This window comes from Phyllobates terribilis, unplaced genomic scaffold (assembly GCF_046119375.1).
Source record: "Phyllobates terribilis strain yellow unplaced genomic scaffold, ASM4611937v1 Scaffold_49__1_contigs__length_9717188, whole genome shotgun sequence".
Classification (NCBI taxonomy): domain Eukaryota; kingdom Metazoa; phylum Chordata; class Amphibia; order Anura; family Dendrobatidae; genus Phyllobates; species Phyllobates terribilis.
Genome location: NW_027362809.1, coordinates 2,213,445 through 2,228,041, shown reverse-complemented (window position 1 = coordinate 2,228,041; position 14,597 = coordinate 2,213,445). Strand labels below are relative to the sequence as shown.

General features: G+C 45.2%; 1 pseudogene; it reads right to left on the bottom strand.

Annotated features, from left to right (window-relative positions):
• LOC141191673 (vacuolar protein sorting-associated protein 37A-like) overlaps positions 1-14,597 on the bottom strand; it is a 52,737-nt pseudogene that overhangs the window by 18,150 nt on the left and 19,990 nt on the right.

Genomic DNA, 14,597 nt, shown 5'->3' with positions numbered 1-14,597 from the left:
ACACTACGCTGACAGACACAGCAAACCTTCTTGCCACTGCTCGCACTGATGTGCCATCCTGGATGAGCTGCACTACCTGAGCAACTTCTGTGGGTTGTAGAGTCCGTCTCATGCTACCACGAGTGTGAAAGCATAACCAACATTCAAAAGTGACCAAAACATCTGCCAGAAAGCATTGGTACTGAGATGTGGTCCCCACCTGCAGAATCACTCCTTTGAGGGTGTCTTGATAATTGCCAATGATTTCCATCTATTGTCTATTCCATTTGCACAACAGCATGTGAAATTGATTGTCAATCAGTGTCGTTTTCTAAGTGGACAGTTTGATCTACTTGGAGTTATATTCTGTTGTTTAAGTGTTCCCTTTATTTTTTTGAGCAGTGTATATATACAGTACAGACCAAAAGGTGGACACACCTTCTCATTTAAAGATTTATCTGTATTTTCATGACTAAGAAAATTGTACATTCACACTGAAGGCATCAAAACTATGAATTAACACATGTGGAATTATATACTTGACAAAAAAGTGTGAAACAACTGAAAATATGTCTTATATTCTAGGTTCTTCAAAGTAGCCACCTTTTGCTTTGATGGCTGCTTTGCACACTCTTGGCATTCTCTTGATGAGCTTCAAGAGGTAGTCACCAGAAATGGTTTTCACTTCACAGGTGTGCCCAGTCAGGTTTAATAAGTGGGATTTCTTGCCTTATAAATGGGGTTGGGACCATCAGTTGTGTTGTGCAGAAGTCTGGTGGATACACAGCTGATAGCCCTACTGAATAGACTGTTAGAATTTGTATTATGGCAAGAAAAAAGCAGCTAAGTAAAGAAAAACGAGTGGCCATCATTACTTTAACCACTTCGCACCAGAGCCTGTTTTTGCCTTCGTGACCGGGCCAATTTTTTCAATTCTGACCACTGTCACTTTATGAGGTAATTACTCTGGAACGCTTCAACGTATTCCCCTGATTCTGAGATTGTTTTTTTGTGACATATTGTACTTCATGATAGTGGTAAAATTTCTTTGATATCACTTGCGTTTGATTGTGAAAAAATCGGAAATTTGGCGAAAATTTTGAAAATTTTGCAATTTTCAAACTTTGAATTTTCATGCCCTTAAATCAGAGAAATATGTCACACAAAATAGTTAATAAATAACATTTCCCACATGTCTACTTCACATCAGCACAATTTTGGAACCAAAATTTTTTTTTGTTAGGAAGCTATAAGGGTTAAAAGTTGACCAGCGATTTCTCATTTTTACAACAAAATTTGCAAAAACATTTTTTTAGGGACCACATCTTATTTGAAGTGACTTTGAGGAGCCTTTATGACAGAAAATACCCAAAAGTGATACCATTCTAAAAACTGCACCCCTCAAGGTGCTCAAAACCACATTCAAGAAGTTTATTAACCCTTCAGGTGCTTCACAGGAATTTTTGGAATGTGGAAGAAAACAATGAACATTTAACTTTTTTTCACAAAACTGCTACTTTAACCTCAAATTTTTAATTTTCACAAGGGCAGCCAGAAAAAATGGACCCCAAAATGTGATGTGTAATTTCTCCTGAGCACGCTGATACCCCATATGTGGTGCAAAGCCACTGTTTGGGTGCACGGCATGGCTTGGAAGGTAAGGAGCGCCATTTGACTTTTGGAATGGAAATTTGACTGGAATGGATAGCGGACGCCATGTTGCATTTGGAGAGCCCCTGAGGTGCCTAAACAGAGGAAACCCCCAACAAGTGACCCCATTTTGGAAACTAGACCCCTCAAGGAACTTATCTAGATGTGTGGTGAGCACCTTGAACCCCCAGGGGCTTCACAGAATTTTATAATGTTGAAGTGTGAAAATAAAAAAACACATTTTTAACACAAAACTGCTACTTTAGCCTCAAATTTTTAATTTTCACAAGGGCAGCCAGAAAAAATGGACCCCAAAATGTGTTGTGCAATTTCTCCTGAGCACGCTGATACCCCATATGTGGTGCAAAGCCACTGTTTGGGCGCACCGCATGGCTTGGAAGGTAAGTGACGCGCCCCCTGGGCCATGTGCAAGGGATACCCGGAGCCGGATCTCGATGGGGGTAGTAGTCCTTGTGGCGGTGACCCGGTCCGTGCCCAGGGTGTCAAACTAAGTGGCAGTCTATGGCAGTAGATGTTAATTTGATCGACTACGCCACCCGTTGAGTGCGGCTTTGAAGCCGCCGCTGCAGAGCAGTCCGCTGAGGCCGGTGGTATATGTGCAGCAGTGATGGTATAACCCCCAACGGGAGGGGTATGGCCTCAGGGCAGCAGGTGTGGATGATGGGTGTAGTTATGTTGTAGAAAGGAGAGTCAGAGACTTGAGGTGCAGTTTCAGGGGTTTTACTTACAGGTGTTCTCTCAGTCACTCTGGCCTTGAGTGACCACCCGAGCCGTGCTGCGTCCACCAGGTCCTGGACTCGGCTAACCCCCAGGCAGTTCTGGAGCGTGGTCCTGAGCTCCCTTCTCCCTCTCTGTCTCTGGCCATTCCCACCAGGGATCCACCTTTGGCCGGCTCCCTCGGGTCTCTTAGTGGTCAAACCTCCTCTGGGTTCCCTGACCCTATGCTTGGTGTGCCTTTCTGGTGGATTTGGTGAGGGTCGTGGCAAATCTTGACCACGACCTCCGGTTCCTGGCTGAGGATAAGTGGCCTCCACCAGTTCGGGTTCCGGTACCCGTGTCCGCCAACCCTTCACCCTTTTTGGTCTGATTCTGGGTTCTTAGGGTTCCTTCTGTCTTTCTCTCTGGGTCCTTCTTACTCCTCTCTCTTCTGCAGGCTTGGCTCTGGAGCTGGGCCCAGCCGGAGCCACAGCTCCCTGTCAGCCCTCCTGGCTGAGCTCCTCTGCTCCTCAGGCTAAAAGACTAAAAAGACCCTGTCTCTAGATGGTGCCCACCTTATATACTCCCTCTATGTGTGAGCCCAGGTGACTAGCACCCAATGAGCTCCTAGCTTTACCCAGAGTACCCCCCCTATCTGCCCCTACACTACTGGGATGTTCCACCCCCCTCCCACTCCAGCCAGGGACAGACGCTGTCGTACCTGCACATATACTTGGTGGGAGTACCGTAGTTCTGTCCCCCGGAAATGGGATGTATGTAGTGCATGCAGCCTACTGAGCTCAGTTCCACACTCCATCCTTACCCGGGAGTGGAATACCACACCTCTGGGTCGAGGTGCAATACCCCTGTAGCAGCCGAGTCCTCAGGGTGCCACATAAGGAGCGCCATTTGACTTTTGGAATGGAAATTTGACTGGAATGGATAGCGGACGCCATGTTGCATTTGGAGAGCCCCTGAGGTGCCTAAACAGAGGAAACCCCCAACAAGTGACCCCATTTTGGAAACTAGAGCCCTCAAGGAACTTATCTAGATGTGTGGTGAGCACCTTGAACCCCCAGGGGCTTCACAGAATTTTATAATGTTGAAGTGTGAAAATAAAAAAACAAATTTTTAACACAAAACTGCTACTTTAGCCTCAAATTTTTAATTTTCACAAGGGCAGCCAGAAAAAATGGACCCCAAAATGTGTTGTGTAATTTCTCCTGAGCACGCTGATACCCCATATGTGGTGCAAAGCCACTGTTTGGGTGCACGGCATGGCTTGGAAGGTAAGGAGCGCCATTTGACTTTTGGAATGGAAATTTGACTGGAATGGATAGCGGACGCCATGTTGCATTTGGAGAGCCCCTGAGGTGCCTAAACAGAGGAAACCCCCAACAAGTGACCCCATTTTGGAAACTAGACCCCTCAAGGAACTTATCTAGATGTGTGGTGAGCACCTTGAACCCCCAGGGGCTTCACAGAATTTTATAATGTTGAAGTGTGAAAATAAAAAAACACATTTTTAACACAAAACTGCTACTTTAGCCTCAAATTTTTAATTTTCACAAGGGCAGCCAGAAAAAATGGACCCCAAAATGTGTTGTGCAATTTCTCCTGAGCACGCTGATACCCCATATGTGGTGCAAAGCCACTGTTTGGGTGCACGGCATGGCTTGGAAGGTAAGGAGCGCCATTTGACTTTTGGAATGGAAATTTGACTGGAATGGATAGCGGACGCCATGTTGCATTTGGAGAGCCCCTGAGGTGCCTAAACAGAGGAAACCCCCAACAAGTGACCCCATTTTGGAAACTAGACCCCTCAAGGAACTTATCTAGATGTGTGGTGAGCACCTTGAACCCCCAGGGGCTTCACAGAATTTTATAATGTTGAAGTGTGAAAATAAAAAAACACATTTTTAACACAAAACTGCTACTTTAGCCTCAAATTTTTAATTTTCACAAGGGCAGCCAGAAAAAATGGACCCCAAAATGTGTTGTGCAATTTCTCCTGAGCACGCTGATACCCCATATGTGGTGCAAAGCCACTGTTTGGGTGCACGGCATGGCTTGGAAGGTAAGGAGCGCCATTTGACTTTTGGAATGGAAATTTGACTGGAATGGATAGCGGACGCCATGTTGCATTTGGAGAGCCCCTGAGGTGCCTAAACAGAGGAAACCCACAACAAGTGACCGAATTTTACAATCTACTCCTCTGTATAAATTAATCTAGTGGTGGGAAAATAAGTAGATAGGTAAATGGTCACTAAACCCATAGATGAATTCCCACAGAGGTGTCATTTCTATAATGGGGTCACTTCAGGGGGGATTATGCTGTTTTGGCACTTTTCAGAGTACCAGAGCTAAAGAATCCCCTCTGAAGTGACCCCATTTTGGAAATGAAACCCCTCTGGGAATTCATCTATGGGTTTAGTGACCATTTTAACTCAATGGATGATTTCCAGAAACAAGCACGCAATGGAAGGTTTAGATTCTGGAGAACCCCCCCTGGAAATTAAGTGAGCTCTACTCGAATGTGTCATTCACTAAATGAACCAAATGTTTGAATGACAAATTGGGATACATTTTTACAGTTTAAAAACATGGTTCTGTGTGGAAGATTTTAAAGCAGTCAGTGACGCATAAGGCTGGCAATGATGGGCATTGTGGGCAATAGTAGCGGGTATCACGCCTCATTCCTCTCTTAGTACATACACGACATCTTTTCTGGGGGTTCCTTCTTGTTTCCGTTGCTGGAATAAGTGCAATAAAATGTCGCTCAGTGAGTCTTTTCACATCCTCAGATTCTAATGGATGAGCGGGGCTAACACTTTGAAAGACAAGATTTTCAATTACCTTTTCTGGATAATCAAGAAAAGGATCTGAATTTCCTGCTTTTTTGTACAACACAAAAGAATTGTATGTGGCCACCTGAAACAAATAAATAACCAACTTTTTATACCAGGTATAGGACTTTCTTGATACCTGGTATGGCTGTAGAACCTGGTCTGCAAGGTCCACACCCCCCATGTGTTTGTTGTAGTCAATGACTGACACAGGTTTTTGCTTCGGAGTGGTGGATCCTAGTTCTACAGTGGCCCTTGTGGCATCTGTGTGGATCGAGCTGAGGACAAAAATATCCCTCTTATCCCTATATTTCAGGGCAAGCAGCTCTCCGTTGCGTACAGCCCCTGACTGCCCATTTTGAAACTTTTGGTTGACCAATGGTTGTGGAAACCCCTGACGGTTTTTACGGATGGTCCCACAAGCCCCGATGTTGTGTTCAACCAGACTTTTAAATAGGGGTATGCTGGTGTAATAATTGTCCACATATAGATTGTAGCCTTTTTGAAAAAATGGACTTATCAGCTCCCAAACAATTTTTCCAGATGTCCCCAGATAAGTAGGGCATCCTGGTGGGTTTAGTTGGCTATCTTTCCCCTCATATATGCGAAAAGTGGATGTGTATCCGGTTGAACTTTCGCACATTTTATAGAGCTTTATTCCAAACCTTGCCCTTTTAGATGGGATAAATTGCTTGAGGTGCAGTCTTCCTTTGAATTTTACAAGGGACTCGTCTATAGAAATATTTTGTGTTGGGGTGTAGAGGCTTAAGAATTTTTCTGACAAATTTTCAATGATGGGTATAATTTTATATAACCTGTCATGTTCTGGGGCATTTCTGGGCAGGCATTGACTATTGTCGTTAAAATGCCAAAACCGCATGAGCATTTCATAACGGGTCCTAGGCAGAATAACTGAAAACATAGGGGTGGCTTGAACAGGGTGGTTGGACCAGTAGGATCGAATGCTCGGTTTTTTAACAAGCCCCATGGCAAATGTAAGTCCTAAAATTTTTTTTATTTCCGGGACATTAGTTGGTGTCCATAAATTTGCCCTAGCATAGTAAGATCGGGGATTCTGGCTTATGAATTGGGACGCGTATAAATTTGTTTGCACGACAATATGCTCTAGCAAGCTGTCTGTAAAAAACAAATTAAAAAAATGAATTGGTCCAAAATCTTCCACCTCCACATTTATACCAGGAATGGCGTTGAAATCAGGGCTGAATGGAGCAGCCGAATCCGAAGCCTCCCATCTGGGAAATGCTATATCACGTGGCAAAGCCCCTTGTACACTGGTGTGCGCCAATTCACTAGTAGCAGGGACAGCGCTTGTACTGGGCAGTGTTCCCTGATTTGGAGACGTTTCTCCAGTAGCGCTATTTGCCCCTATTGCTGTACTGGTCCTTGGGCTTGAGGATGGACCAGAATCACTGCTCATTTCTGAGCTCTCAGTGTCGCCGCTACTAAAGCCCTCAAAATCCACATCTCCATCTGAGATTGCGCTGTCATCAGTGTCAGAACACAGCAGGGCATACACCTCCTCTGCGGTATAAGTCTGACGGGCCATTTTATTTTTATATTTTTTGACTGGACTGAACGGACCGGACTGAAAGGAGGGGACCGGACTGGACTGACCGGACTGATCTGACAGGACTGACTGACTGATCTGACAGGACTGACTGACTGATCTGACAGGACTGACTTACTGATGTGACAGGACTGACTGGACTGATCTGACAGGACTGACTGACTGACAGATCTGACAGGACTGACTGACTGACAGATCTGACAGGACTGACTGACTGATCTGACAGGACTGACTGACTGATCTGACAGGACTGACTGACTGACTGATCTGACAGGACTGACTGACTGACAGATCTGACAGGACTGACTGACTGACAGATCTGACAGGACTGACTGACTGACAGATCTGACAGATCTGATAGGACTGACTGACAGATCTGACAGGACTGACTGACTGACAGATCTGACAGGACTGACTGACTGACAGATCTGACAGGACTGACTGACTGACAGATCTGACAGGACTGACTGACTGACAGATCTGACAGGACTGACAGATCTGACTGGACTGATCTGACAGGACTGACTGACTGACAGATCTGACTGGACTGATCTGACAGGACTGACTGATCTGACAGACTCACTAACCCTAACTCTTACTTTCTTTTTTATTTTATTTTTTTTTTACTTTCACAGTGGCAAGGCTGACAGTTCCTGTCACACTGTTTCTCCTCTGCTCTCTCACTGAGATCGGAGGAGAAACTACATTTATCAGGCAGATCGCCCGGGAAAGTTTGTTGCTAAAACAAACTTCCCTGGTGATCTCTCTGATTGGCTGGTGTGACGCTGACATCATCGAGACCTGAGCCAATCAGGTCTCGATGATGTCAGAGGTCACAGCACCGGGATCCCCGTCGCTGACAGGTATGTGGGGGGTCCCGATCGCCGACCACCGGCTGTCCCTATCTTTTAAATGCCGCGATCGCTATGGATCGCGGCATCTAGAAGATAGGAACAGGTTAACATCATGGGGACCTGATCCAATCAGGTCCCCATGATGCCACATGTCAGAGCTATCGCTCTGAACCGGTACCGCAGTGCTAGCAGGACCCTGGGGGTCCAGAGCGCTGCGGGACCACCCACCGTTTTTAAACGTCGGCGCTGCACAGAGCCCAGGCAGCGTCGACGTTTATGTACAGTGGGCGGTCCTGAACCGGTTAAGAAATGAAGGTCAGTCAGTCCGAAAAATTTTGAAAACTTTGAAAGTGTCCCCAAGTGCAGTTGCAAAAACCATCAAGCGCTACAAAGAAACTGTCTCACATGAGGACTGCCCCAGGAAAGGAAGACCAAGAGTTACCTCTGCTTCTGAGGATAAGTTTATCCGAGTCACCAGCCTCAGAAATCGCAGGTTAACAGCAGCTCAGATTAGAGACCAGGTCAATGCCACACAGAGTTCTAGCAGCAGAAACATCTCTTCAACAACTGTTAAGAGGAGACTTTGTGCAGCAGGCCTTCATGGTAAAATAGCTGCTAGGAAACCACTGCTAAGGACAGGCAAAAAGCAGAAGAGACTTGTTTGGGCTAAAGAACACAAGGAATGGACATTAGACCAGTGGAAATCTGTGCTTTGGTCTGATGAGTCCAAATTTGAGATCTTTGGTTCCAACCACCGTGTCTTTGTGCGACGCAGAAAAGGTGAACGGATGGACTCTACATGCCTGGTTCACACAGTGAAGCATGGAGGAGGAGGAGTGATGGTGTGGGGGTGCTTTGCTGGTGACACTGTTGGAGATTTATTCAAAATTGAAGGCATACTGAACCAGCATGGCTACCACAGCATCTTGCAGCGGCATGCTATTCCATCCGGTTTACGTTTAGTTGGACCATCATTTATTTTTCAAAAGGACAATGACCCCAAACACACCTCCAGGCTGTGTAAGGGCTATTTGACCAAGAAGGCGAGTGATGGGGTGCTACGCCAGATGACCTGGCCTCCACAGTCACCAAACCTGAACCCAATCGAGATGGTTTGGGGTGAGCTGGACCGCCGAGTGAAGGTAAAAGGGCCAGCAAGTGCTAAGCATCTCTGGGAACTCCTTCAAGATTGTTGGAAGACCATTTCCGGTGACTACCTCTTGAAGCTCATCAAGAGAATGCCAAGAGTGTGCAAAGCAGTCATCAAAGCAAAAGGTGGCTACTTTGAAGAACCTAGAATATAAGACATATTTTCAGTTGTTTCACACTTTTTTGTTAAGTATATAATTCCACATGTGTTAATTCATAGTTTTGATGCCTTCAGTGTGAATGTACAATTTTCATAGTCATGAAAATACATAAAAAGTCTTTAAATGAGAAGGTGTGTCCAAACTTTTGGTCTGTACTGTATATACACACACACACACACACACACATATATATATATATATACATACACGCACGCAGTAGGGAAAATAAGTATTTGATACACTGCCGATTTTGCAAGTTTTGCCACCTACAAAGAATGGAGAGGTCTGTCATTTTTATCATAGGTACACTTCAACTGTGAGAGACAGAATCTAAAAATAAAATCCAAAAAAAATCACATTGTATGATTTTTAAATAATTAAATCGCATTTCATTGCATGAAATAAGTATTTGATCACCTACCAACCAGCAAGAAATCTGGCTCTCACAGACCTGTTAGTTTTTCTTTCAGAAGCCCTCCTACTCTGCACTCCTCACCTGTATTTATTGTGCCTGTTTAAACTCGTTACCTGTATAAAAGACACCTGTCCACACACTCAATCAATCACACTCCAACCGATCCACCATGGTTAAGACCAAAGAGCTATCTAAGGACACCAGGGACAAAATTGTAGACCTGCTCCAGGCTGGGATTGGCTACAGGACAATATGCAAGCAGCTTGGTGAGAAGGCAACAACTGTTGGTGTGGCACCAAGGGGATGGGGACTACTCGGCGCCCGGGCCTTAATGCCTGGCCTTGGGGGATGTCGCGGTGGTCGGCTCCCGGGCCCGTACCCTGGGGTCTCTCTTAAAAAAAAAAGGGGTTAAATGGAAAATGAAAGTTCCTGACGCCACCTGTGGTGTCTGGTGTGGACCACCAGCGCTGCGGCAGTCCACTGAGGCCGGTGTTACGGCAGCTATGATGGGGTAGCTCCCCACAGGTGGAGCTAGGCCTCAGGGCAGCGGTGTTCGGTAAGGTGCACTATATGGCAGTGACCCAGTCGGGTCCAAGGAAAAAATGGGAGACACACTCACGTTTGGCTTCAGTACCTTTTTACTGGTGGAGTTGCGGTACCGCCCGGAGCACTGTAGGGTGAGGGGTGCACTGCAGGTCTCTCCCCAGTGAGCAGGTATAGGGCCTCCTGTATCCTTGCCGCTTGTGTAGTTTATGGCCTGTCTCAAACTAGGCCTAACTTAGTCCTTGTGTTGCGCCGGCTGACCTGGTGTTAGGGCCTTTTGCTGAAGAGCACGCTCCTGGTATGGCGGAGCCTCCGTGCCTCCTGGTCCTGTTACGTGTCAGCTCCTGGGCTATCCTGAGACCTGAAGTCTTCCAGGAAAGATCCGGTTGTTTTCCACAGAGGGTATACTGCTCTGCAGACTCGGAGCCGGTGTCCGGTATATTTCTGGGGTGAGCTTATGAAGCTCCTCGGTCCCCGATGCTACTGTTCCACTAGCCTTCGGCCTACTCTGGGCCCTCACTAGGCTATACACACTGGCAGTAAGCTGGCTGCCTCTTCTGCCGCTCTTTAGAGCGTCGGCAACGCTCCTAGCTGTCTCTCTCGGAGCTGCTTGCCGCAGACTCCAAACAACTCCTCTCAGCAGAAACCTGCTGAGTCACTAACCTTCTGTGTCTCAGCAGAGACTCCTGACTGGACTCACTCCTTAGACAACTGACTGAACTTCCCCTCTTCCTGCCTCCACCCTCCTTTATATATTCACTAAAGGGCTCCCTCTGGTGGTTCTGAGGTAGGGTGGAGGTGTGTGAATGCTCTGAGGGCCTCTTGTGGAGAAAACCTGAAATGCACCCACCTTTGGTCTGTGACTCCATGCACAGCAGGGCGTCACATTGGCACAATTATTAGAAAACGGAAGAAACACAAGATGACTGTCAATCTTCCTCGGTCTGGGGCTCCATGCAAGATCTCGACCCGTGGGATAAGGATGATTCTGAGAAAGGTCAGGAATCAGCCCAGAACTACACAGGAGGACCTGGTCAATGACCTGAAGAGAGCCGAGACTACAGTCTCAAACATTACCATTAGTAACACACTATGCCGTCATGGATTAAACTCCTGCAGGGCACGCAAGGTCCCCTGCTCACGCCAGCACATGTCCAGGCCCGTTTGAAGTTCGCCAATGACCATCTGGGTGATCCAGAGGAGGCATGGGAGAGGGTCATGTGCTCAGATGAGACCAAAATAGGACTTTTTGGTATCAACTCCACTTGCCGTGTTTGGAGAAAGAAGAAGGATGAGTACAACCCCAAGAACACCGTCCCAACTGAGAAGCATGCTGGGGGAAACCTTATACTTTGGGGGTGCTTTTCTGCAAAGGGGACAGGACAACTGCACCCAGCAACAGTCCCGAAACTTGAAAGATCTGGAGAAGATCTGTATGGAGGAGTGGTCCAAAATTCCTGCTGCAGTGTCTGCAAACTTGGTCAAGAACTACAGGAAACGTCTGACCTCTGTAATTGCAAACAAAGGTTTCCGTACCAAATATTAAGATCAGTTTTTCTATTGTATCAAATAATTAATTTGCATAATTGCATGAAATAAGTATGTAAAAATTATAATATGTTATTTTCTGTTTTTTATTTTTAGATTCTGTCTCTCACAGGTGAAGTGTACCTACGATAAAAATTACAGCCCTCTCCATTCTTTGTAGGTGGGAAAACTTGCAAAATCGTCAGTGTATCCAATACTTATTTTCCCCACTGTATATACTTTGTTACTAAAAAAGAAAAAACCCACCGGTCTTCTATGTGAACATAACAAAGACTATAACTAAAAATCTTATATATTAAAAAAAAAAACTAAAACAAGGTTGACCACATTTTCTTATGGTATTTTTATCTGAAACTTCCTTGGAAAATTCACTGGAAATATCAGAAATGTCTGAAGTGGGGACCTCAATGTAAGACCCCCACCCATTAGATGTAAGGGGGCTCCCAAACCTCAGGTGTCGATGCAGCACAGCCATCTGCAGCCACATTTTACGTAGAGCACACGCAGAACCGGGTCATTAACACATACATTAATCCTTTCATTTCCTTCTCCTTTGCTGAAGATGTGTTTGACAAAGACCTCATCTACCAAAATAAAGAGGTGTATTCCCTATGAAGTAACAATACCGTGGCATCTCTTCTTCCCAGGTCCTCTGCGTTGTGCCAATCTTCTGGAAATGTGTGGATACATTGACAACTGGCCACTGCCAGGCCCCTGGTCGTAGTGATTATGCCTACTGTCCAAACTGATTAGACATGGACAAGGAGTAAGGTAACACCCCATTGTCAATTAGATGTAAGGCTATGTTCACACTAGGCGTTTTTTCACTACACATTACTTTCAATGGGTGAAATACACTGAAAGAAGTGACTTGCTCTATTCAGCAAAAAACAATGCAAATCACAAAATACTGATCATACAAAAACCAGGGTGTGAGCAGGAGATTTCTGAAATCTCATAGACTTTGCTTGTACTGTAAAACACAGCTGAAAATTTGCATTAAAAAAACGCTGAAAAAAACGCAATGTGTGAACATAGCCTTCAAAGGCACTGCACAGTGGTCTGAAACACAAATTCTGCACATTTGTGATTTTATAGGGTTTATAAGATTACTAAAACAGATGTGTCAGGAGACCACACAGATCCACTTTATAAAAACAAAAACACCTCAGTCATTGAAAGGTTAAATTACAACATTCCTAAGTCCAGTGCTCAAAATCTCCCAAGTCTCCTTACATTATGTAGTAAAGGACAGGTGACATTGGGGCCTTGCTTGTCCACCAGGTGATGTCTTATCGGTGGAAAGACTGTGATGAGAGGTTTGTCTTGAGGAAATTGTGGCGGAAGTAAACTGCAATAAAAACAAAGTATTAGAGCAAGACGCGGGATACATGACTGCAGCCTACAGAAACGTGACAGGTCCGGGGAAAATACCCAACAGCCTCATCTCATCTCAATGGAAAATCCATTTAGGTGGCACGTAGCGTAAGGCATAAAGGGACGTCAGCACCTTGACATATGATCGTAATGGTGTTATAAGAGATCTGATGAGTCCATCATGACAAATCTAGTGTGGAAAACATCTGCAAATCCGTCTGGAAGTGCACTGGGGCGTATCACTGCACTTAGACAGCTCCTTTCAAGTGCACGGACACGCCCCTCTGCACTCCCACACCAATCTGCAGACACTCCATTTCCTTTTGACTGGCACATCGGAGCTCTGCAAAAAAAAAAAGGATAATTTTTCTGGGGAAGGACAATCGACGATACTGTTCTACCACTACTTCCATATGTAAAAGGAAGCTGAGAGGACCCTATAAGCCTCCATATTGATTTAAAGTGATTTCTTATTAGTAGCAATTAAACAACTTGCATTAATACACATCATCTATAGTGACGTCATGAGCCGCCAAGCAACATCATTTAATGGCTCCAGTGCTACAAGACATGACTATGGATGACAAGTCATTGTAGGGTGCCGATTACACGCGGTGGGGTCTATCAACAGCATGGGACAACGATATTCTAGAAGTACCTAATATGGTCTGCTTTCTTTAAGGGGTTGCCCACTACCTTGATATGGATCACTTACCCATTGGATAGGTCGTTAATATGGAATCAGTGGGGGCCATCTTCACAAGTGAATAGGAGCATGCGGCTCCCTCTCTGGGGGGCTGTCAGAACCCCATCGATTTGATATTGATGCCCAATGCTGATGTTATCAATATCAAAGTAGAGGACAATCCCTTTAATTCCCATTAGGTTCACATTTAATAACCCCAACAAATGCAACGTAATCTCTCAACTAAGACAATAGCACCCCGTGTCACTTACATATTGATGCTGATGGTGAAGTTCTTAAAGGTGATTGGCAGTCTGTACTCCACATCTTTCTGAATTTCAGTAATACTGGAAAGATAAAAAAAAAGAAAACATTAATGATGACAATTCTACAAACTGCTGTGTCCCAAAAGAAAACACAACAGGTGGATGTGTGTAAACCTAACCGATGCTCCAGTATTGTGGGTGCTGGAGCGTGCAGTCTCACAAGACACGATTTGTCTACCGTCTTGAATTGGAGGTGCCCCAGCCCCCAATAATGATCTAGGTCTGATTCGGCAGAACAGCATGAGGTCCGGCAAATCTGACCGCTTTATGGATACAACATGCTCCATATTACGACCACAAGAAAAAAGCCAAATAAAGAAGTGTGAGAACAGGACGGCGATGGGTGTACGGAGGATGGCAGAGAGATGACTGCAGAACGCAGCATAAAGCACTCAGACATTAATCATCCCTGACAAAACATAATACAAGTCCTGCTTCATGCTGGCTACGCTTCTCAGGTAACCCTGTACTGAAGGACTTGTACTGTTCATAGACCTAACATACAACACATTACATACAAGTTATCCCGCATCAAGAGACACATGACATAAAATAATAACCATCCTAGACATCAAGTTCCCCTTTGAGAGGTCACAAGGTAATATCCGATGGCTCGAAAATGGAATCTGCCACCAGGTTTTGCTATCCCATCTGTATGATGTAAGGGCAGAAACCTGATTCCAGAAATGTGTCCCTTATTTCGCTGCAGTTTTGATAAATTTTAGTTTTATCTACTGCAGATCTAGCAGTGCTCTGAAT